Here is a 26,357-nt window from a genome sequence, read left to right as displayed (position 1 = left end):
ATATATATATTCCAGTTTGGTGAGATTCTTTAATATGTCACTTAATATAATATAAACTGTCTGTTGGTTAAGTATTCATTCTGGGGGTATAGTTTTCCTAAACAAAAACTAAACAAACACTAAGGAAGGGAAAAAGAGGTTCCACTTTGTTTCCTGGTTTAGATAGAGAACTCTGGCAATAAATATACACGGAAATGAGACTACAGTACATCAACTACACCAGCTAGGGTTAGGACCAGTCAAGACACATATGGCTTCGACCTTCAGCTTTAGCGGCCTTATTTATGTCACAGTCCATTGTTTGTCACATTCTGCCAATAAAATAATAATAACTTTATCAGCATTGTAAAGGGAGCTGGACATAAGCTATAATTGCTTCCCCAACATCCATGCAACATCAATATAACTGCTAGTTGTAAAAATACATTTGCTCGGATGTGGTACAAAATCAATACTTAATTTCATTCTTACTATATCTTTTTTGAATTATTTCTCTTGGAGATATGGAGGCCTCTGATAATGGGAGCACAGGGCACCATCTCAAGGTTTATTTTACTGTTAAATAACTTACAATCATGTAGCAGCATTAATTAAATCAGAGTTAACCTGGCTGGGAAATACACATGCTCCCTGCTAGAGAAACTATAGCTTGGCTGAAGGAAGCAAAGCAACTATAAGATACAAATAGGACCCCTTACACATTTATTTAGGCTGAGATCCAATACCAGGGCATCCTCTGTAATGTCACATCGGGAGTCACAGCCAATAAACAAAGGCAACCGACCCCATATTGTATCCAAGTACTTGTGCATAGTCCTGCACTTAATGATAGTGTACAGAGCACACATTAAGGTGGCACATTACGAAGCTAAACATCTGTTGCCCATCATTGTGCCTGAAGCAACCTCCAAGACAAAATGCAGTCATGAGTTTGCTGGTCCATATTTCTCATGTAGGAAATCTGGTTTTGGAGCACAAAGACAGGTGGCTACCCTTGTGAATACCTCCATACAACGAAAAAGCATGCCAGCATACTGGCAAATGCCTTTAACACATTTATTGCAGAAAGATGTGGTGCCAAGTGGTGTGCCGAAGAAATAATTACTGTTACCCTTGTGAATACAACACTACCTGCTTTTAGAGATGTAGCAAACTGTTCGCCGGCGTACTAATTTGCGCGAACATTGGGTGTTCGCGAACGCGCACGTTCGCGAACTTTTCGCGTTTGCTCGCAATTTGCGTTCGCGTGGCGTTTTTCCGCTGCGGTTTTTCTCGGCCTAAAAACGCCGCGCAAGCCACACATGGCGTTTTTCAGCAAATCCAGTTTCCATGGTGGTAATAGAGTGAAATAGCAAAAAACGCTGCGTATTTCCGCTAGGTCTGCCAGCTGCCTTTTTACGCAACTCTGTGTCAACAAAGTATTTTTCAGAGAAATTTTTGCCCTTGATCCCCCTCCTGCATGCCACTGTCCAGGTCGTGGCACCCTTTAAACAACTTTAAAATTAGTTTTCTGGCCAGAAATGACTTCTAGGTTTTAAAGTTCGCCTTCCCATTGAAGTCTATGGGGTTCGCAAAGCTCGCGAATATTGCTTTTAGGCGTGCGTTCCCAAACTTTTTTTTTGAGGTTCGCTACATCCCTACCTGCTTTCAGCAGCTCTGTATTCATAAAGAGAGTCAGTGGAAGACATGTAGGCATCATACCTCCTACCCCCTCACTGGCATATCTGCCAGATGTGACAAAAACAGGCCACAATGGGGCCTGCCCTGTTGCAAAAGGTATGGAGAGGGTTGGCCTGCACCTGCTAAGCTTTGCAACTGGAACCAGCACGAGATACAGAGTCCAGTCACATCTGGGACAGAAGAGCTCTAAGCACTAAGGGACCTATTTTTGCTCTTGCACTTCTGCCCCATGTCTTGAAAGTGACCACCCATTATCTAGAGCCCTTCAAACTATGACCCAGGGGTATCAGCAGGGCCGTTCACTTTCTTCTTGGCCATTCCACCAATTCTAACCTTTGCTACACATTATACAAGAAACGTGACAACTTCATAGCTTCTATAAATGGGCTTATTTCTACCACATTTTTTTACAAAGGCCTGCATTAATAACTGATCTTCTGCCATGTCATACTTCTCCAGATATAATATATTCCACCACGTGAATCCTGGGCACATTTAATCAGTCTGCGCTGTTGTTTACATTAAAAGATGGAAGAAAATAGGAAGGAGTTTGGAATAATGAGAAAATGTTTGTTTCTCGGAGCAAAAGCCTAATCTTTCAGCATTCTGTAGCGCGAGTGGTTGACTGATTACAAACACCAACATGAGCTGATTTCCTTGATTAGAGGAAGAATAGACGCTTACAGTATGAGACAGGAGGGCAGAGACAGACGGCTAAATAGGTAATGAAACAATATCTCAGGAGCTCAGATCTTGGATTTCTTTGACATTTAGAGATGCGATGTGACAAAACCGGTTCATTTGCCTCTCTGTACCAGCTGCTAGAAAGTGGAATTTTAATGACAGAAACTTTGATTGCATGCTTGGTCTGACTCCAGTTAAAATGTATATATAATTACATATTTTACTATATTTCTGTCCAATGTTGCCTTTTCCTCACTATACACCGTATATTCCTTATTATGATTGATCTTTATTTATATAGTTAACCTTCATGGGAGAGAGGGCCGGCCAGTTTAGTTAACCTGGGTATATAAATAAAGTTTAAACTTTATTTATATAGTGCGACATATTCCCTGCCCCAGGGGAGCTTACATTCCAAACTGCCTATCACATTCACACACACTATGGTCATTTTTATATGGAGCCAATTAACCTGCCTGTATGTTTTTGGAGTGTGGGAAGAAATCTACAGTACCCAGAGAAAACCAATGCAGACACGAGGAAAGCCTACAAACACAGCAGATCTACCTTTTTTTTGGAATAACCCACTTCTTAAATTTTGCAACTGCTGTCAGGGCCGAAACTAGGGGCGGGGGTGCATACCTATTCTGTCTGCCTACTCCTAGTTTTTTTGCCCTGGGTGAGGGAATCTTCAGTACAATGAGTAGCCAGCTGAGCCAGTGCTGCCATGGACACACAATGGTTTTTGGGAATTGCCACCACATCCCTGTTTGTTACCTCATAGGGGGGAATAGAGGGCAGCTTGCCACTGTTACGCTCAGTGATATCGGAAGCTAGACAGAGTAATATTGTGACATGTGAATGATGTCCCTAGCTGAGCCAAGGAAAATAAAATTTGATTTCATTGTTGGCAGCTACTTGTGGCCACAAGTAAACCATTTAATTTTTTTGTGCATTAAACTCTAACTTTTAAAGGGCAGTGTACTACTGTGCCTAGAAATTTATCTGCACAATTTATGGATCCAGATCAGGTGATACTTGATCCCCTACAGCAGTGGTCCCCAACCTTTCTTACTCTTAAGCCACAATCAAATGTAAAAAGACTTGGAGAGCAACACAAGCACCATAAAAGTTCATGGAGGAGCCAAAAAAGGGCTAAGATTGGCTATTAGGCAGCCTCTATGCACATTATCAGCATCATTTATTTAGCCAAAACTTGCCCCAAAGTCAGGAATTCAAAAATAACTCCCTGGTTTGGGGGCACTGAGAGCAACATCCAAGGGGTTGGTGAGCAACATGTTGCCCCTGAGCCACTGGTTGGGGATCACTGCCCTACAGTATGGACAAAAGCTCTGTTAAACCAGAAAGGCCCCCTATTTCCAGCCAGACATACATATTCTCTACGACAAACCATTTTGCAAAGCAAAAATCACCAAAAAATGTATTTTCCTTAAGCATTTTATTACTCCTTTAGATTGTACGTAAGTCTAAGAGACATTAATTATTGGTCCATGGGTAAAATATGCAACTAGGTTATCTCATTGCTGTTGGAATTTTATCAGTTGCGAAATATCTTTTTGATGTCAGGGAACATTTTTAACTGAATTGACACATTTATCAAAGCAGATGGTTTGAGCCGTCAAGCAGCATTCTGATTTTAAGGGTGTTAGAGTTTAATGGTGGCACAACACCCTTCTAAATCCTTGATCCCCATTTCAAATGGTGATTAGGATTCAGGACTATAACCATATTTCATATTTTTCATTTTCTGTTTTTGGAATACTGCAAGAATTCATTATAATGATAGAATACCACAGGTTGGGGATCCCCGGTATGGAGGCAGATTAGCTGATGAGATAAAAAAAGTTTAAAGTGTAAATGGGATTTTCAAGACACCTAATAGTAATTCCTTTTCAAACTGCTCATATATTTCATTGTGCCTCCGTTAGGGTATTTCATTTTCATTTGATGTTGTTGTTTTGTTATAGTGATGTAATTAATTGCAGGTTGTTATATTAGCCATCAAGGGGCAGCCCCACATTTAAATGTGTTATCCACAGAGACATCTGGGAAAAGCTGCCAATATGCTCACAATCTTTAAACTAAACAACTTCAAACAAAAAACCGAGCAAAATGTGCTGTGTGAGTTAATGGACCTTAGTCACAACGGTTTTAAATGAGCCTTGGATAAAATGTGAACAGCACATTGGATCAGACTATTATTATTGAAATGCATGCAACTGTGGAGGTTCCTGTCCCACCACAATTAATAAACTGCTTAAGATTCAGCGATCCCTCTCTGAAAATGGTTCCGTTCTTCTGTTAAAGGAAGATCATTCCCTGTTGTGAAATAAGGCAGGGTATTCTTATAAAATAACATAATTTCCACTCCTAAGAACCAAGATGTCAATTGTGCTTACGGCAACAGTTCTTCTCTATCACTCTCGCTGATGTTGCTCTTTTTTGCCCTAATTGTTTTTCCAGCATTCTGTACCGTGAGTCGTTTTTGCCCTGGGTGAGGGAAACTTCAGTACAATGAGTAGCCAACTGAGCCAGTGCCGGCATGGACACACAATGATGATGATCACCTTAGTGGGCTTTGGGCAGCGCCAAATTCGTGTTCCAATCACTCCTAGGCCACCCCCGCTAGTCGCCCCCCCCTCACCTAGTGCGCATGCAAACGCGTGACCCCCCCCCCCCGCCGCGGAAGAGAGCGTTTGCATACCATACATTTATTCTCACATACATAGCAGTGGGGAGAGGTCCCCGTTGCTCCGTACGGGAGCAAAATTCTAAAACTTTGTTGCGGTGGGTATCTACCGCCATAGGCCCGGGCCTTTGTGGCCTCTCCACAAATACGGCCCTGGTTTTTGGGAATTTCCACCACAATTTTTTAGTTATCTAATTGCAGAATTGGAAAATTTTAGAATAAACTTCCCTTAACCCTTTCCAACCCCAACAGCATCATCTGGCTTTCAAAACCTTCTCCTTTCCCACATGTGTTGGGCAAGGCAGCACAGTGGGTTGGTGGCCATTGTGTTTGAATAGGATACATGTTGGGATTTTTTTCTCAATTTTTTATTTAGCAAAGCCTGCTGGGCAGTATCTGACAGAAAGACTCTGGTGGCTCCACTGTCCAACTAAGCTTGTTTTTTTGCCCATTCCTTAGTGGCAGCTGACCACCACACTACCACTGCCAAGCAAAATGGCTACGACTACTTCCCTTCCTGTCCTTTTAATCTCTGTTCACAGGAAGTGTCTGCCATCAAAGGCAGAATCAAACAATAACAACCAAAATAAACAATTACATTTTACTACATTCAGCCATAAAACTACTGTTTTATTAAACCCTCATACGGGTTTGGGAAAAGACTACTGATTAGAAAGGGTTAGGGACAGTTTGTTATGTTTGTAGGAGACCCATTTTAGATTAGTGCTGGGCAGATATATATACAGTATATATATAGTTTTCAATATTTTCACACTGAACTTTTTTTATGTCAAGTAGTGATGAGTGAATCTTTCCGGTTTTGCTTCGCCGAAAAATGTGCATATTTTTCACAAGATTTGCGAAACAGCGAAAAAATTGCAAAGCGGGGAAAATATTGCGCAGACAATTTTTTCTGACGTGGGCATATATTTTTGGTTGCACAACAAATTTTGTTTCCTGATTCACGAAAAAATCCGCCAATGGCAAAACGCGGAAATTCGCAGCAAATCCATGTCTGCTGGAAATTTTCGCCCATCACTAATGCCAAGCTAAATAATCTCAGTCTGTTAACTAATCATGCTAAGGACTTGAATTCAGGATAATCCCATCAACAGCTTTAGCCTTTTAATAAAGAACTCTCCTTATAGCTTCCTAGAGGCCCCAATTATGATCTGGGAGTGAAATGATTGGATCAGCCCACTTTGTCTCAGCACATGAGTAGGCAAAACACATAAAGATCCACTCATTTGATTACCCCACCAAACAATCAGAGGGTCTATTATATGGCCAGTAGTGATGAGCAACATTTTTCTGGCAGGCATGGATTCAATGTGAAACCTGCATTTCGCCATTGGCAATTTTTTTTGCAAAACGGCCATAAAAAAATCGCATGAAAAAAATTTTCAGAGTGAAGAAGTCATGAGGTAGCCACATTTTCCACCATTTACCCAATTTTTCAGCAGTTTCGAGAATTTTCCGGTGAAGCAAAATGGGACAGATTTGCTCATCCATTATGCGCAGTTTAACTGATTTGTCTAATACACTATTGTATTGCTGTGTCCTTACAACTACAGATGTGGGATCCCTTATCCGGAAAGCCGTTATCCAGAAAGCTCCAAATTACGGAAAGCCCGTCTCCCATCAAATAATTTAGAATTTTAAAACTGATTACCTTTTTCTCTGTAATAATAATAATAGTACAGGTATCGGACCCCTTATCCGGAAACCCCTTATCCAGAAAGCTCCGAATTACGGAATGCCTGTCTCCCATAGACTCCATTTTAATCAAATAATTCAGAATTTTAAAACTGATTTCCTTTTTCTATGTAGAAATAAAACAGAACCTTGTAATTGATTCCAAATAAGATATAATTAATCCTTATTGGATGCAAAACAATCCTATTGGGTTTAATTAATGTTTTATTGATTTTTTAGTAGATTTAAGGTATTAAGATCCAAATTACGGAAAGACCCCTTATCCGGAATACCCTTGGTCCCGAGCATTCTGGATAATGGGTCCTATACCTGTACCTTGTACTTGATCCCACCTAAGATATAATTAATCCTTATTGGGGGCAGAACAGCCCTATTGGGTTTATTTCATGGTTAAATGATTCCCTTTTCTCTGTAATAATAAAACAGTACCTGTACTTGATCCCAACTAAGATATAATTACCCCTTATTGGGGGCAGAACAGCCCTATTGGGTTTATTTCATGGTTAAATGATTCCCTTTTCTCTGTAATAATAAAACAGTACCTGTACTTGATCCCAACTAAGATATAATTACCCCTTATTGGGGGCAGAACAGTCCTATTTGGTTTATTTAATGGTTAAATGATTCCCTTTTCTCTGTAATAATAAAACAGTACCTGTACTTGATCCCAACTAAGATATAATTACCCCTTATTGGGGGCAGAACAGTCCTATTTGGTTTATTTAATGGTTAAATGATTCCCTTTTCTCTGTAATAATAAAACAGTACCTGTACTTGATCCCAACTAAGATATAATTACCCCTTATTGGGGGCAGAACAGCCCTATTGGGTTTATTTCATGGTTAAATGATTCCCTTTTCTCTGTAATAATAAAACAGTACCTGTACTTGATCCCAACTAAGATATAATTACCCCTTATTGGGGGCAGAACAGTCCTATTGGGTTTAATTAATGTTTTATTGTTTTTTTAGTAGACTTAAGGTATGAAGATCCAAATTACGGAAAGACCCCTTATCCAGAATACCCTTGGTCCCGAGCATTCTGGATAACGGGTCCTATATCTGTACTGCATAAGGTACAAACCTACAAGACTATTGCAGAGCACACAAAAGGGTTTTCAAAAAACATTTTGATGTTGCATATAAAGCAGTAAATACATTTGCCATTTCTGGCTTTATATTTTTAGAAGAAATGGTTCTGCATGTTGATAAGTCATTAAAAACCTGTAAATCAGCAGTGACTGGCATGTTTATTTCAAACAGCTGCATCTGGGATTTGTGATAACCAGGAAGAAATATTGCTCTTCAGAACTGGATCTTCTAAATATGCATCTTCCATTGAGGCTGCCACCACATCAAAATGTTTTTGGCCAAAGCAGACATCTGGTTGATTCAATTTGGCTGGAAATATTTATGAGTATGAGTAATATATGAGTAATAAGAGGCCCTCGGAAATTAATATATATATAATGTTATAGATTCCTTTAGGGTTTGAACAACCAAACTCCCAGCAAGGATTTATTACCATCTGCCCATAAGCAGTGATACAGATACTGTACAGGAAAAGTGATGACAACCCTTTATGTTTTCTTGTTTTATGTTCAAAACACTAACACCTGGATACCCACCGAACTGCACTTCTACAGCTTTCTCACTTCTCTCATTGAAGTTGTAGACTCATAAACAACTTTGTTGCAAAAACCCAATGGATTGGACAGCAGGTAGTAGGACAGAATGCAGGGAAGAGTATTTTTAATTCTAGATCAAAGTATGTTCATGGAATGGAACACTTAAAGAAGGAAAGTCATTTTGGTATTTTACTGCCAATAGATTCTTTAGTGCCACCTGGAACGCTATATTGATTTTGCAGGAAGCATTGCCATACCTGAGTAAAGATCCCTAGAAGCTTTCTCTGTTTGCTTAAGATAGCAGCTGCCATTTTAAATAGCTTCCTGTTTGCCGTCTAGCCATTGGTAACTCAGATCACACATTCCTAAGGGAGGGGGGAGGGAGTTCTTACCATTCTTATGGGAGGGGGGAGCAGAAGAGGGGAGATAGGAGAAAACTGGGCAGACTCTGTCCTCGGGAATTAAGGATGTTTCTGAGAAAGGAAATCAGACACCCTAAGAACATGTTTACAAAAATGGAGACAAGAAATCCTGTCTCACATGTAGCCGATATACGCATGAAAACGCGAGAGAATGCAAAGTCTCGCGTTTTCATGCTTATATCGGCTACATGTGCGTGCACCCGAGCGTATCTCATTCATTCGGATGCAGGCACAAGTAGCAGGCGTAGGGCGTTTTTCCGCTTGCCGAAAATATCAGCCCTATGCCACGTGTGGCATCAGCGTTATGTCACAAAGGAACTAAAACAAGCCAGTTTAGAGATCTGCATACCCTATTATACTTAAAATCTATTTTGTTTCTCAGTTCTGGCTCCATTGTAGTGATGAGCAAATCTGTCCCGTTTTGCTTCGGCAACATTTTTTTGAAAGATTCACAACAACGGCGAAAATATTGCACGTGAAAAAAAAATTGTCGCACTCGACAATTCTTTTGACACAAGACAATTCTTTTTGACAAGTCTTTTGAAACAATTTGCAATTGGTCTTCATTGTTTATTATTTGTAGTTTTTTAGTTATTTCACTGTATGTTCAGCAGCGCTGCAGTTTGCTAGGATCTAAATGCCTTAGCAACCAGGTAGTGGTTTGAATGAGAGACTGGTACTGTATATGAATAGGGGAGGACCTAGATAGAAAAATAAGTTATAAAAAGTAACAATAAAATTGTAGCATCTCAGAGCAATCGTTTTTTTGGCTTCTGGGGTCAGTGTCCTCCATTTGAAAGCTGCAAAGAGTTAGAAGAAGGTGGCAAATAATTAAAAAATGATAAAAAAAAAAAAAAAATGACACCAAGGGGCTGATTCATTAAAACACGAGTTCAAATCTGAACGGGAAAAATTTGGATTGGATACGATAATTTCTGAAGATCGCAAATATCACGAAAATGCTTATGAAAAAAACGTATTAGTCACGATAATATAGTATTAGCGATCCGAAAGTCACAAAATTTTCGTACCAAAAGATTGTAAACAGCGGCAGAACCTTTCCGAATTTTTCGTGCAAGCATATGAAAAAGTTGAGCAAGCATATGAAAAAGTCGCATGGGCATAAAAAAAAGTTGTGCAAGCGTGAAAAAATCGGTGAAAATATGCTTGGAGCGTTCGTGTCTTAAAAAATCTCCCCCTAAAAGTTACCTTAAAGGTGAACCACCCTTTTAAGCCACCTTCTGAATCTGTAAAGGGGATTTCTTAGGTTAATACTAATTCTTAATAAAATGGAAAACGATTTCTAAATATGAGCAACTCGTTCTTCGTTCGTTCTTCTGTTTTACAAGCCATAACCATCATTACTGCTCATAAAAAGGAACAAGTGCCTATAAATCAACCCTGTAATGCAGGTAATAAGGCCTCTTACTAGGAAAATCCTTATTTCCCAACACTCTCAAGCAGGTCTTATAATAGATTCATACAGAAATTCAACTTTGCGATGTAATAACTGCCAAACTGGCAATATTTCTTTGCAGGTGATTATACTAGTTGCACGTTTTATTACATTGCCGCTTTGTGTTTATGCCTCAGACCTCTGATTATCCCCAGTGCCTGTTATACCCAGAATTCAACAGAAGCAGTGGCAGAGATTAGTGACTTTAAAGGGGAACTACCCCTCCAGCCCTGGGATGTGTAACAATTAATAATTGCACAGATCTGGGCATGTCATCATTAAATGATTTAAACATGTTTATAATTAGAAGACTGGCAAGTTGAAACGTTATAGATTGTATCTGAAAAGCTACAACACTTATTCTCAGTCTATAAATTGATCGGTAAGAGAGAACTGTTTTTGCAAATGAAACAAAGACCTAATGTATTTTTTTTCCTGGTTTCTAAGGAAACAGTGACAGTTCTTGATGTCTTGATAGGAAAGCAGAATCTCATATATTACTCTGACATGGAGTTTTGGCTACCTGGAGTTTATTGGCATTCGCAGCAGTGATACCAAGCTGAAACGGTTGCTTAAATTAAGGATTACAGTACTCCAATTAGAATTGTATTTCCTTAATTGCAAAGACGCTGATGTTAAACTCAACTAAATAGAGATTTGACCAGTCAAGTCAATCAGATTAGGTTTATTGGACATATGACTTTTCCCAACTCATAGAGACACAAGTGCCAGTTTGTGATCATCACATGATGCGAGTCTAAAAGGAAAACAATACCCCCATCTCTACTAAAATATATTGCATAAACAAGCTCATATGTAAAACTCTGCTTCATCTAAATAAACTATTTTCATAAAAATATACTTTTTTAGTAGTATGTGCCATTGGGTAATCCTAAATAGAAAATTGCCATTTTAAGAATTAAGCGCCGCCCCCTGGGATCATAGGATTCACAGTGCACACAAACAAGCCAAGGCACACATACATGCTAGGCCCCATCAGCCAATTAATGGGCAGAGTTTTGTCTTTTACTCCCACAATACTTCCTGTTACAGTTAGGGTTGCATCACTTCCTGTCAGCTGATCTCTGAGGGAGCACACAGCCAATCACTAAATGGCGGCTCAAGGGAAAGGATGTAAAAGGACAATATTTACTGATATATATATACCAGTTTGGCGAGATTCTTTAATAGGTCAATTAACATAATATAAACTATCTGTAGGTATTAAGTATTCTGGAGGTATAGTTTTCCTTTAAAGATATCAGGGGCACATCAAAAGCCACTGACTTGCAGGAAGCCTGGTTATGTCCCCATAAATCTAATTCCCACATGGGTTTTTAAAAGACATGACTGAATGCAGGATGCATAGCTATGAAGAATCCATACAAAGAGATCCAGGAGACAGACCCTGATAACAATGAAGCAGGACCAGGAGAGGCCATATTAATGTATAAGACACCATTAGGCTTCAGGTATAGCTGACTGTTCCTTTCTTCAGGGTCAGTGTTGATCTTATTCATAGGAAGGCATAAGTATTTAGAATCAGAGGCCAAGAGGGACATGGACAGTTGACTCATCTGTGGTGCATGGAGGACCCTTATATCTCAAGAAGGTAATTTATCAAACATGGTCAGGCACGCAGACATTCCACATCCTATCCCCTACCCACCACCTACATTTCATGCCATTCACATACCCAAGTCATCGAGCACTCGTGGCTGCAGAGTGCAAAGAAGAAATAATAAATCAGGTTCTAGATCCTATATAGTAGGCTGCTGCTGGTAGAGATGCTGAGATCTAACTGAATGCTGATGTTACTAAAGGTTAAGCTTTTACAAGCAAGATATCAGGTAAAACCAGTTGGGATGTATAACTGAAGGGAACATACAGGGTAAAGCAAAGAACACAAGAGGGTGCCCTTGGTAGATAAAAACATTAGCTAGTGAAAAGGGGTTAATATTAAAATCCCAAATATTTCCATTCCAAGTATCACTGTGGCAACCATTAAGGGAACAGTCACTGCAGCACAGACATTAGAGAAGCCATCAAGTATCTTTGTAATATTGTATGTACAGTGGGACCCATTTACTAATACTAGGCAGTATTTGCACTAGAGCAGTAAACCTTATAAGGTTTTTTTCTTTAATTATTCTTCCTGTGGCTTTCTGAAAAAAACCTAATTATTGATAAAGTTGCTATTGATTAAGTAAGGCCTAGGAGCAAATATGCCTAGTTTTTGTAAATGAGTCTAAGGGGCAGATTTATCAAAATGTGAGTTTAGAGCTTAATACATAAAAACTCACCCACATTGTATTTTTAGAAGCGTATTTATCAAATAGTAAGTTCTAACTTTCACCCATTGATAAATACACTTCTACAAATCCCATAGGAATGAATAGAATGTGGGTGAGTTTTTATGTATTAAGCTATAAACTCACATTTTGATAAATCTACCCCATAGTAACTGGTAAAACCATTTTTGCAGTGCTAAACACCTATGTTGGTGGCCTCTCCTGGTCCCCTGACTGTTCTTTGGATATCTTAAATCTAGTCATTGTACTGCATTTATATGCTCTGTAAAGAATTGTCGGTGAAAATCCTTACCCAGGAATCAACACAATCATTTAAAATTCAAAAGTCTTTTTGCATAATTTATTAAAACACTGTATTATTGCCAGAAGTATGTAGTGTGGTAGAATGGCCCAGCAAATGAGAGAAAAGGTGAGTTTTCCCTTCAAGTTCTCCATAGTGGGAGATGTAATCTTTAAGGGAGAGGATGATAAACCGAGAAGGTTTGCTCTGTTTAAAAGGTTGTGCTGTCTGGCCCTGGAAGCTATAGGGTTCTGGAAGGAACAAGCGGATCAGGCGATCCATTCCAGTAGTCCAGCTCACCTATTGGAGCTTACTTTCCACAGGAAGGCTGTCCTGTGGAAAGGTATTTAATGGTATAGAAAGGGGTGAGACACTCTCTCAGAGCAGGGCACAGAGCAGGAAGGACACCTCTCTGTGTTAGGACTCCCAGAGGGGCTGGGGGGGGGGCTGCCTGCCACTGCCAGAAGCAGAGGGAGCCCAGACTTGAGAAAGCTGCCAAGAGACTGAGGGTCTAAGGAGCTGAAAGGAAAGCCAGAGGCTGAGCTAATCCCCCAGAAGTGTTGTGAGTACAGGGGTGACCCCAACATTTGTGTTTTCCCACTGGTAGTCCACAAGGGACCCAGGTTAGTGAGGGAACTAATCTAATGTGTGAAGGTAGTGCCCAGAGGGCAGGATTTATTTTTATGATTTGTTTTGTATGCTGAAATGGGCACCCCTGTGTAAATAAACTGCCTTAAAGCCAAGAAAGCGTCTGTCCTGGATCCCGCTAGTTTACAGCAGCTATTAGTGATGTGCAGGTTGAGATTTCCTCGACCCTAACCCGTCCACTCCCAACACAAACCCTACCTGACCTGGCTTCCTTTATTTATAGACTCCTGCCGCCCCACAATGATGTCACAAAAGGGGTGGGGCTTCCAGGCGCTCGCCTATAGAGAAGCCGGAAGAAGAAGCCGGCAGTGTAAGGTTGCAGGCGGGGAGGGCAAGAGCTCAGCCATGAACCCGTGGGTATTGGGCTGGCCCACACATCACTAGTGCTATCCCTTCTAATTATTGCAATAATTAGAATTTAAGCCACAGCTATCATTGCTGACACAGTTGCTACAAGGTAACATTTTGACATTGTGGCAACGATCTGCCCTTCAACGTCAGCTCCCTTCCCATCAATGTCGTAGCCCCACCCCTATATGTCATAGCCCTGCCCCTCCGACGCCACCCAACTCCATCATTAGTCCACAACCCTCAATAACAGGCTGATATTTCTTTTTAATAGAGGTGTCATCCCTATTTACACACCTTTATAAATACGGGCCATTATTTTTCCTTTTAATATGCAAAGCATCTCCAAGGTTTTCCCATTGCTTTGTACTGTCGATAACTTATAGGCAACAGTAAAAACTAATCAGCACTAATGAGTCCAAAGATGCTGGCAAAAAACTGCCCAAAGCCCGAAAACACTGAACTTATAACAAATGAAAGTAAACAGTAAAACTGTAAGAAAGTTTGAAAGAGAAATAAAACCTGACACGTAGAACTGAAAAACGACTAATTAATAAACTTTCGGCACTTTAAAGCCTTCAGCCGTTAATCATTTCCTAATAAAGAGTAATTTAAGGAAATTTCAATTGGATGTTGACGCCTAGGCCTGGAAATCTACACATTAAATTTAAATGCATGATTTTGCTTCCAGTCTGTACTTTGCCTGTCAGATGTAATTGCCATCAAGCCGTATATCTATCTGTCAGCCGATCGCTGGGATGTTCTTTGTGTCAGTGGAACGTGAGAAACGGGAAGAGAGAGAAATAATGGCTTTTGTATTAGATTCCTTTATCCCTGGAATAAACACGAATGATTATGATTTTTGTGAGCTGTGACTGTTATAATTCATAGACAATTGCTTATTTTTAGTAAAGGAATGTCAACAGATCACATGATATGTTTTTATTCGAAGACGTCTTTTTTTAATAATACACTGTATGTAGCACTTACAATAAGTGGTGCTTAGCTATATTCAGTGCACCCTGTCCGTTGCTGTATTGCTGTTTCAGGGCACAGAAACCTGTGACTGCCTCATGAATACAACATTCAGCAGCTCTGTATTCATAAGGTACAGGTGAGGCACATTGGCATTCTACCGCCTCCTAACTTGTAACTTTAGAAGTCAAGGAAGGGCCGACACAAGCCGGAACAAGGCCCTGTCCTTATCACCCGCCCTATAGCAGGCAGTAAGATTTCCCTGATGCTACACAGTGGACCTTGTTCCAGCTTTTTATCTAGTATGAGGGTCCCAGAACAGTTTTTCCCTGGAAGAAGCTCTCTGAGCATGATCATTCTGGCATCCCTTAGTGCTCTTGCATTAATATTAATTACCCCAGAAAGGTTGGAAAAGGCTTATGGGTTCCCATTCCCAACAATGTGCAGTAATCACTTGGTCCCATATGCCTGATTTGCCCTTCTGGACATGTCCCTATTCCACACAATTGTACCCTTGATGTCCTTCCAATTTTTGGAAGCTTTTCTCTTTTACAGTCTGGGCTCCATTTTTGGGCTGAATCCTTCATAATTGCTGTCATATTTACTGTTTATTGCTCTCTATAGGGGTTTTTTATCCATACAAGTGCATCCCTTCTGCCTGGGGTCTGGCTTCGAATGGCGGATTGATCCATTTTTTGCCCTTTGTGCACTGCCTTCCCTGGTCCCTTATATGCTATATAGCCTCCTGCCTCCTTCTCTGATGGCAGCCCTAAATACACGTCTGTGTAGTGGCCCACTGGAAATATATATCACTCCTCCAAGGGCCCACTAGAGAAATGCTTGCTTGTACCATCTGCAAAATCATTATTTCAGTGTATCTATACTATTTTAATTTATCCATCCATGCATGTGTATCGTCCTCTGTGCCCTGCTTTCAGCCTTAGGTTTTTGACTATGCATAGTCACTTGGAGGGCCACATCCAGGCAATGACCCACCAATTGGGCAGCTCTCTTATAGCACAATAGTTACAGCAGGTAACAACCAGCCACCTCTCCAGTAGTTCCACAGTTTGCATTTGGGAAAGTTTTGCAATTTTAAAGAGTTTTGTTTTTGTTAAGTGAAATACCAGCGAGCTTTAGACACCATAATCCTTTGAGCACTGCATTGCAAATTAACGTGATGTAAATAAATGCCCATTTTAATTTGTTTGAAGTAAAATACCAATCCGATGACTTCTTGTCAGCCAATTGAGAAAAATTTCATTGAACCGTCTCTGATTTTTATAGCTGACCACTTGCCTGCCAAAACTCAGAGAAGCCTCAGCAACAGTCTATTCAACCAACAGCTGAGATCACATTCCAGCCAATCAGCATCCGGCGCCAGTCCAATTCTGCATATTAACCCCAGTAATCCCTGTTTTTTCTGTCTAATTTATATTCGTTCACAGTACCAAGAGTTCTGTTGGACAGAATCTGCCTGTGTGCAATTAGATAAAAAGAAATGCTCCATGGTTATAAGGTCGCCATTTTAACCACCGTTGAGTTCCTTCCAAATGTGTTGTTTTTCTTGTATATGTTGTTGTGAATTGTTTCAGTTAAGTCCAAAAGAAATATAGTATTACTGCTAACTATATTAGTTCCACATCGGATCTGAAATATTTACAACCTTGGCAGACATGATGAATTCATTTCTCGACACGCTGGCAGGGTATAGAAGTAAATATAGATGCAAGCACAAAACATAATGCTCATAAATTAATGCTTTGCAGGCGTTGAACAAAAAAGGCCAAAACTAAAATGATAAGATCCCTGTTTCACATTGTATTCGCATTGTATTGTATTATGTAGCCCATTTACTCAAATTAGCCTTGCAGCTTTTAAGCAAGGAATGTTCCATACAATACACTTCAATGCACAAACAGAGGAAATTGCTAAGCACAATCTGCTGTTCCAGAGTTGGTTGGTTATGTTAATCTCTAACTAATCATCCGTGATCCATTAATGCGCTATAACACATGTTTGGGTGCGATTAATATAAAACAATAGTGTCATATATAGAGTTCTGTTGACTGAATAAAAAGCCATCTGAGGGCCACTTTCTAGCTATCGACAGTCCTGTTCAAGAAAAGAAAAAGAATAAAAGTATATAGAGTTATACAGTGCCCCCCACATTCAAGCATAACATGGAGGAGGGGGGGTAATTATGTTAAATTCTCCAGGGCCTCTTGGGATGACACCAGTATACCTGTATATCAGGGGCAGGCAAAGCCAACCAGGCACCCTATGCAACCCGGTCGGCCACCCCCCCTGCACCCCCCACCCCCTTGTGTGTGCTTAGGCATTCGGCCACTCCCCCTCTCCCCGAAACGGCGCATGCGCGCCAAAGCAAACGCAAGGGGGGGTGCGATCCGATCGGTCATTGCCTCCACCGCTAATTACAAGCGGCGGGGGCAATGACAAGTAGCAGGACTAGGGGTAGGCAGGAGAGACTCCTGTCTGGCGCCCCCCAATTGTTGTGCCCTAGGCAGCTGCCTCTTCTGCCTACCCCTAGTTCCGGCCCTGCTGTATATACATACCAAAGATTCCATACATACCATATATTGGACTTTACTGTTTAGCTTGTTAATCATTTTGTTCCTCGTATATATTGTGTAACAAAGGTTTAATGTCTTATTTAAATCCGATGTGTTTGCAGAGTGCAATTTCGGACACAAGTTACCTCCTTTTTTCCCCACAATGCAATGTTTTTTCCCAGAATTTTTGCAGCAACTAGAGGAACACAAATTATAAATGGAATGTTAAAGGGATTCTGTCATGATTTTTATGGTATAGTTTTTATTACTATATTACACTGTTCATACTGGAAATAATTTATTTTACTATTTAAAATGTTATTTTTGAACCAATACATTAATTTTTTTTAGCTGTAATATTGGTGTGTAGGCGCCATCTCAGTGCATTGTGCCTGAGTCTGAGCTTTCAGCCAGCGCTACACATTAGAACTGCTTTCAGCTAATCTATTGTTTCTTCTACTCTCATGTAACTGGAGGAGTCCCAAGCCGGACTTGGATTTCTTACTATTGAGCGTTATTTTGATATGTACCACTAGGTGGGACATGGGAGAATTTTTAGCAATATAGGTGTCAAGGAGCTGCTACCTTCCCATTGTTCCAGGGTCGGACTTGGCCGCCGGGACACCAGGAAAATACCCGGTGGGCACCGGCGGCCCAGAGCCGACCCTTGCCACTGATCCCCCGGCTGACCGTTCTCCCTAGATGTGTTAAACTTATGCACACATATGTCTAGCCCCATGTCAAATTTCAAAATTGCAAAAAACAGTTTTTTGAAAAACTGATGTCAATGCAGGATTCTGTTGGAGGAGCACAAGTAATTGATGTGTTTTGGAAAAAAATACATGTTTTTCCGTGACGAGTGGGGAAGAGAAGTGGCCTGCAGAGTTAAGCTACTAGTTGGTAGGGATGTAGTGAACATCGCCAAAAATGTTCGCGGACCTGTTCGCGGACTTTCGGCAAAACCAACCTGGACAGTGGCATGCAGGAGGGGGATCAAGCAAAAATTTCTCTGAAAAATACTTTGTAAAAAAAAACGCAAAAAAAAAAACGCAAAAAAATAACGCAAAAAAAAAAACGCAAGCTATTCCTATGTATACGCAAAGGCGAAAAACCGAAGCGAAAAAACGCGGCGGAAAAAACCGAGGCGAAAAAACGCGGTGCAAAAAAAAACCGCGGCGAACCCAAAATGGCGAACATCGCCAAAAGTTTGCGAATTTCCGCGTTCGCGAACACCCGATGTTCGCACGAATTAGTTCACCGGCGAACAGTTCGCAACATCTCTACTAGTTGGTAAATTACTATGCAATCAGACAATTTATTAAAGAGAGATATATTTTGGACATTCTGGTTGGGTCTTAGGTGGTAGAGAAAACTAAACAGAGAAACAAGCCATAATCTTAAATATGATCCATCATGGATGGTACACGCCCTCTCTGTGCTTTGTAGTCTAATTTCTCGCTCTGGTGAAATCATTATTTGAGGAGTGTTACATGCAACTTGTAATAAACATAACATGCTTTGCTTTCTGATGTTTCTTTTCATTCTGTCTTATCTGAGATATTCTGTTTTCATTTCTCCGTACATTACATCCGGTAAAATTCCAAGTGATCGCCTTGCCAATCTCGTCGCCGGTCCTTGTCACTGTCTTCTGTCTGTTTGTTTGTTCGCCGTGTTTGCATATTTGAAAGCGCAATAGCCCGTAATTGCAGCAAGTCTAATCCTCTTGTACATTTTTTAATTAGGAAAATGCATAATTCTCCTTTTTACCCATGCCAATTTAATTTCGTTTTCCCTCAATGTCATAGCCATATCCCGTGTTTTTTTCTGCTTAGCTTATCATGCTAGTGGAACAGAACACTATACATGAAATATGAGAATAATTAAACATTGTTTGTCTTCAGATGATGATTTTTTTTTTATAATTTGGTGCTTACTGTGGACTCTTTGAGTTCACAAATTGTATTTCCTACACATAAAATCAGCTGGATGTATGAATAAAATTTATGTTGACAATAATTCATATACATCTGTATTTTTGCATGGCTTAGTCATATTCAGGAGATCACAGCTTTATATAATTCAGTTGATCTAGAGCTCAGGCAGTGAGCGTACATATTTTAGTGGATATTATTTTGATGGGGGGGGGCTATATACACAACATAGAACCTTTGTGAATATTAGGAATAAGCTTAGGCTAGCCCCACTAGTAATGTATATCCTTTTTGGAGAGACTACTGTCCATATAAGAGCAGGAAAGTGTGTGTCCTGGGTGTATATGCTCCAGAAACATTAACTTCATGATAGGGCTAGTGATGAGCGAATCTGGTTCGTTTCGCTTCGCCGGAAAATTCTTTAATCTTTCAAAAGATCTGCGAAACGGCGAAAATGTTGTGCGGCAAAAAAAATTGTCACCCACGACTATTCTTTTGTCACCCACGACTATTCTTTTGTCACCCACGGCTATTGTTTCGTCACCCACGGCTATTATTTTGTCGCATGGCTATTCTTTTGTCGCCCGCGACTATTCTTTTTGGACGTGCGGCAAATTTTTCCGCTGTGAATCCATGCCTGGCGAAACATTTCGCCCATCACTAGATAGGGCCCTTGTGAATGAGAAATAACCAAACCTTGGCTAGAGCCTAGCTGAAAGCTACATAAATAAGGTTAGTAAGGTAAGAATCCCTAACCTAGGACTTGATGGAATACACTGTTGAGTACTTAGAAAAATCAGCTTAGTTTAAGTCAGGCCCCTTTTTCTTAGGTTGACTTGGTATGGTACCTCTAGACTGGAGGAAAGATTATGTTATTATTATATTTTTAGTATTGAAAAAGGGTGTAAGGCCCCAACCTGGCAGTTATAGGTGCATAGGTTTGACATCTGTCATTGGCAAGGTTTGTTAAGGGATCACATTTAAGATTTCGTTCTGCATGGTCGCCTCCAAGCAAGTTTGCTTAATATATAATTTACTACACATTTAGGAACCAACAGAAAGTAAATGTTGCAAATCATATTTATACTACTCCTGTTGACCCTGACAAACTGTTGACAGGGTTGAGGGGCTTGAACACAGAAAGTCTGAAAACCATTGAACTAGATATTTTGTGCTTAGTTCTTAAAGAGGAACTGGGCTTCCGAACCAAAATTTGTTTTAAAGAGCCCTGCACAACACAGAAAACCAAAAAAATACAAATGTTGATAAATGGTCCTTCCCGATTTGAGTTTCATGTATTTTTTTTTGAAACCATAATTCAAATTTGGGATTTTTTGAACAAAAATATTTGAATTGTGGAAAAAATGTGAATGTTAAATCAGCCCCAAACTGTTATAGAACCACTGTAGAGTTATCAGAAATCCCAGAGGAGGTAACTGATCTGTATTAACACCTTTAGAATAACTTGCAGCCATATTTTTTTTTTCATTTTGGCACCCAGAAAAATAGCACAATGGCAAAAGGGAGCAGCATTACTAGCAATCACACACTAAGGGGTATATTTATTATAGTGTGTAAGCCAACATCACCTATAATGTTGTCCATAGCAACTAATCAGTAATTAGAATTGAAAGGTCACCTGCAAGTTGAAAATAAAAGCAACAATCTGATTGGTTTCTATGGGTAGTGATGAGCGAATTTTTTCGCCAGGCATGGATTCGCGGCAAATTGTTTTGTGAAAATTCGCCGCGGAAAAATTTATTGTGTGTCAAATTGGGCATGGTCACGTAAAAATTGGGCGTGGTCGCATCAAAGAAAGACGCGGGCGACAGAAAAAATCATGCGACAAATGCGTTTTGTGAATTTTTCACCTTTTCTTGAATTGTCTTGCCATTTCGCAAATTTTATGGCAAAGCGAAATGGGACAGATTCGCTCATCACTATCTATGGGCAACATCGCTGGTGATCTTGGCTTACACACTATAATAAATATGTTCCTAAAGGTGCCTTTTGTATTTGTACAAAGCCTGATGTGGTTAAGAAAGTATCACCCCTTGCACCTGATAAATAATAGAGCTCTACACACTCCATTAATAAAGACCCATTCAAACTATTTGAAGGTGAAAGGGTTTCATGTCAGCATATCACAATCTCAGTAACTCTGTCAAATTTCTAATGCTTAATGAGCCTGATAGTAGTAATTAATCATTTCCTGTAGAATGATTCCACTTCAAAGAACAAATCAATAGGGAAAGACAATTGAAAGGCCTGTAAGTACCCACATTTGTTTTAATTACTGGTATATTTTCAGTAGATTATTCTCCTTATAGAATTTGTTCTTATGCTGTATGGGAACGATGGATTTTCTGCATGGATTTAATTTAATTTAATAAACACTTTATTCTATAAGTTTTAATGCAGGTACTTAGTTGTAATGTGAGGTACATATTTCAGTGGAGTTAACGTATCCAATATTGTATTTGATTAATTGTGGTGTTAACTACTTTGGTTACAATGGAATAGTTTCGGTTAACTAGCCTGTTCGCAAGAAAACTATCAGGGAGTTTCCTTGGTCTAATTGTCTGTTGGCTAAAAATTAGACAAATTATATAAAACATGTTGCAAATTGACTTTAGAACAGTATTTGGTGGCATCACTGATGGTTAAATAACTTGCAACAACAAAATAGATGGAAGAATAGCAAACAGAGACATAAGCATAGGATATAAAAGACAGGAAATTTGCCAATGGGCAGCCCTGAGGGCTTTTCTTGTGGGATAGAAATATCCAAAGTTAACTGATCAAAATCAGCATGGGGAAAGCTGCCTTTGGCTCTCTGGCGAGTTAGAAATTCCAGTAGGGTGTAGCTCAAGGCCTTCAGTTACACTTATTGAACTGTTGTACAGCTGTATATACTTTGTGGATGTGAGTTTACTATTAAGCAAGTTCAAGTTATTGTGGTAACTAGAGAAAGGCTGCATCATATTTTGTCAAAACCTAATGTAAAAATCCCGTGTTTAACTGAGCTTGTGGCTGCTGTGTAGCCCATTGTTAGATGTTGTCCTCTCTCTAGAACGTGAACCTGTCCATGATAATCTTAATTGGCATCTTCGCCAGGATAACGTCCATGTCCTGCTCACGCTGAGAGGTTATATTATTGTTTCTATACTTGAAAGTCTTGGCATCTCCATCTCTATAGATGTTTTAGTGAATAGGGAGGCCCCATGGTAAGCAGCAACAGGTGTACAAATATGCACAGGTTTGTATCATGGAACAAGTCCAGGAGTAATTTCTCCTTTATTGTGTAAAAGTAAGTCCTGGCTATGGCATCTTGCAGGATCTCAATAGGGAAAGTTTTAAATTAGTGAATTCTCAGTTATAAGCTAGACTGGTAGACAATGTATGATTGGAGCAGATAAACCAGTTTACAAATAGTACCATAAGTCTTCTTTATTTTCTATGAAATTCCTTGGACGTATATAGTGGTTTAGCAGTAGTGATCTTCAAGAGCAACTACTTTGGATCTCAGTTCCCTCATTTTTTACATGGGTTTTCAGACAGTCAGCATAGGAGTTATGTGTTTGAAATTGTACAAACTTGTCTGCTCTTCCACCCACATAAGTGATTTCTGCAGAGAGACTGATCAGGGCTTATGTGATGTGACGAAAGCTCCCGGGGTCCTTGGTGCCAATAGGCCCGGCAGTGGTTGATAACAAAAAGGAAGGCAGGGAGAACTGAGCATTACCAAGTGCAACCATACGGAAGTGCAAAGAGTGCATTTTGATGCAAGTATTTCTAATAAATGGAGCATAATGTGCAACTCATCAGAGGGAAAAAGTGTGGGAGCGCAACTGTGCTTGCATTCATGTATGACCCCCTAGGAGCGACAGACATTTTGAAACAACTAAGAAGGATAATAGTAGAAATACAGACCAGTGCTGGTAACTACAAGCTACGGAATCCCAATGACTGGAATTTGGGGTTAGGGATAAAACTGTAGCTGTTCGGCATATTATATATATATATCTGACATAAAATGGATCAGCTGGGCATGTGTCCAAGTTCTTTATTTTTGTTTGTCCCATTTCATTATTTCTCATAGTATTTCGTGATGGAATATGAATCAATTATATTTTTTAAAAAACAGACATCATTTTTGCTACTCTGCTAATTATTATGAATTACTTTTGTACAGTTATTTTAGGCCGACAGTTATCTCTTCCAGACACATGGGATGTAATTTGTAACTAGTTATTTTTATGTGTGTGCAAATGTAATCACCAACTGAACATTTTCAATTCAAGCAGCATATTTAGTTCATTGTAATCTTACTACTTCATATAAAATTCATTTATAACATTTCCACAGTTAACAAAAGAGTCTATACCCCTAAAAGTTAGGGGTGTCTATAGAAATATATTGCATACAACAGCACATATGTAAAACATTGATTCATCTAAATCAACAATGTTCATAAAAATATCCTTTACTAGTAGCATCTGCCATTGGATAATCCAATAGGGTATATCAACCAATGATTGGACAAAGTTCTATTTTTTACTCCCACACTACTTCATGTTACAGTTGTTACTTCCTGTTTCCTGTCAGGTGATCTCTGAAGGTTCACACAGCCCATCACAAAATGGTGGCTCAAGTCAAAAGATGTAAAACGTAAAAGGGTCAATATTTACTCCCTCAGAGATCACATGACCTATATATAATATTACCTCCAATATGGCTAGATTTTTTAATCACTTTTTTAGTCACTTTTTATTACAGGTATCCAGAATGCTCGGGACCTGGGGATTTCCAGATAAGGGGTCTTTCCGTAATTCGGATCTCCTACCTTAAGTCTATTAAAAAAATAATTTCATTCATTAAACATTAATAATTTCATTCATTTTCAACATTAAATAAACCCAATAGGATTGTTTTGGCTCCAATAAGGGGTAATTATATCTTAGTTGGGATCAAGTACAGGTACTGTTTTATTATTACAGAGAAAAGGGAATCATTTAACCATGAAATAAACCCAATAGGGCTGTTCTGCCCCCAATAAGGGGTAATTATATCTTAGTTGGGATCAAGTACAAGATACTCTTTTATTATTACAGAGAAAAGGGAATCATTTAACCATTAAATAAACCCAATAGGGCTGTTCTGCCCCCAATAAGGGGTAATTATATCTTAGTTGGGATCAAGTACAGGTACTGTTTTATTATTACAGAGAAAAGGGAATCATTTAACCATGAAATAAACCCAATAGGGCTGTTCTGCCCCCAATAAGGGGTAATTATATCTTAGTTGGGATCAAGTACAGGTACTGTTTTATTATTACAGAGAAAAGGGAATCATTTAACCATGAAATAAACCCAATAGGGCTGTTCTGCCCCCAATAAGGGGTAATAAAATCTTAGTTGGGATCAAGTACAGGTACTGTTTTATTATTACAGAGAAAAGGGAATCATTTAACCATTAAATAAACCCAATAGGGCTGTTCTGCCCCCAATAAGGATTAATTATATCTTAGTTGGGATCAAGTACAGGTACTGTTTTATTATTACAGAGAAAAGGGAATCATTTAACCATGAAATAAACCCAATAGGGCTGTTCTGCTCCCAATACAAGGTACTGTTTTATTATTACAGAGAAAAAGGAATCATTTTCAAAAAATGTGAATTCTTTGATTAAAATGAGTCTATGGGAGATGGCCTTTCCGTAATTTGGAACTTTCTGGGTAATGGATTTCCGGATACAGGGTCCCATACCTGTATATAAATTATCTGTCATTCTCAAGATAATGTCATTTGCGCATTATAACAAATTATGAATATCCTACCTTAATATATGAGGAAATGGTGCTTCTTATCTTATTATATCTTTATATGTTACAGTAGGCAGCACATTGTTTCTTATACATCAGGTCTCCCTTCAAATCAACTCCCAGCAACTGCAGAGATATGGGGACATGTAACTAGCGTCTAATCAAGTCGAAAGGCTGTTTTTTTTGTCAGCAACCTGAGCAATTAGATCAGACTGAAATTGTTCCCGTCTCCTGATATCTGTGAGACGTAGAAATGAAGACTCTTTGTACGAGCTGTCAGTTTGAACATGAAATCAGTACGCGCAGAAGGGACTTCAGCAGGATATTGTGGGTCACTGTGCTGTATGGGAAACACATAATTAATGTATTTGCATCAGATCAGTGCCGGCGAGGAGCATACGCTGATAGCTGTGCTGCCCTTTCATCAGCTGTTTAACTGTGCTTGCGCGGCACTGTAATTGTCCCACTAATCTGAAACCTAAATCGTTTTGATGACTAAATTTGATGTTTTTAGTATCACATCTACAGTCATTATATTTAACTTTTTCTATAAAGCTGCATTATAACCTGTGGATTTTTTTCCCCCCAGATGACCAGATGAGGCAGGAATGATATCAGGCAGTCAATGAACCTGCTAGGAATGATTTTCTTTTGGACTTGGTGATATCTAATAATGCTGAGCTCATCTCATTTGTGTGGGTGAGTATTTAAGTAACAGTGAACATGGTCTCCTTTGAGAAAATGTTGCAGAGACAGCTCTATAAGGGAGTAACTAAAATATATAAGGGATCTTTCCGTAACTTGGATCTCCAGAACTTAAGTCTGCTAAAAATCATTTAAATATTGAATAAACCCAATAGCATTGTTTTGCCTCCAATAAGGATTAATTATATCTTAGTTGGGATCAAGTACAGGTACTGTTTTATTATTACAGAGAAAAGGGAATCATTTAACCATGAAATAAACCCAATAGGGCTGTTCTGCCCCCAATAAGGGGTAATTATATCTTAGTTGGGATCAAGTACAGGTACTGTTTTATTATTACAGAGAAAAGGGAATCATTTAACCATGAAATAAACCCAATAGGGCTGTTCTGCCCCCAATAAGGGGTAATTATATCTTAGTTGGGATCAAGTACAGGTACTGTTTTATTATTACAGAGAAAAGGGAA

The sequence above is a fragment of the Xenopus tropicalis genome, chromosome 7 (genome assembly GCF_000004195.4).
Source record: "Xenopus tropicalis strain Nigerian chromosome 7, UCB_Xtro_10.0, whole genome shotgun sequence".
In the NCBI taxonomy this organism is placed as follows: domain Eukaryota; kingdom Metazoa; phylum Chordata; class Amphibia; order Anura; family Pipidae; genus Xenopus; species Xenopus tropicalis.
The sequence above is the reverse complement of the archived record's forward strand: the minus strand, read 5'-3'. Positions refer to the sequence as shown.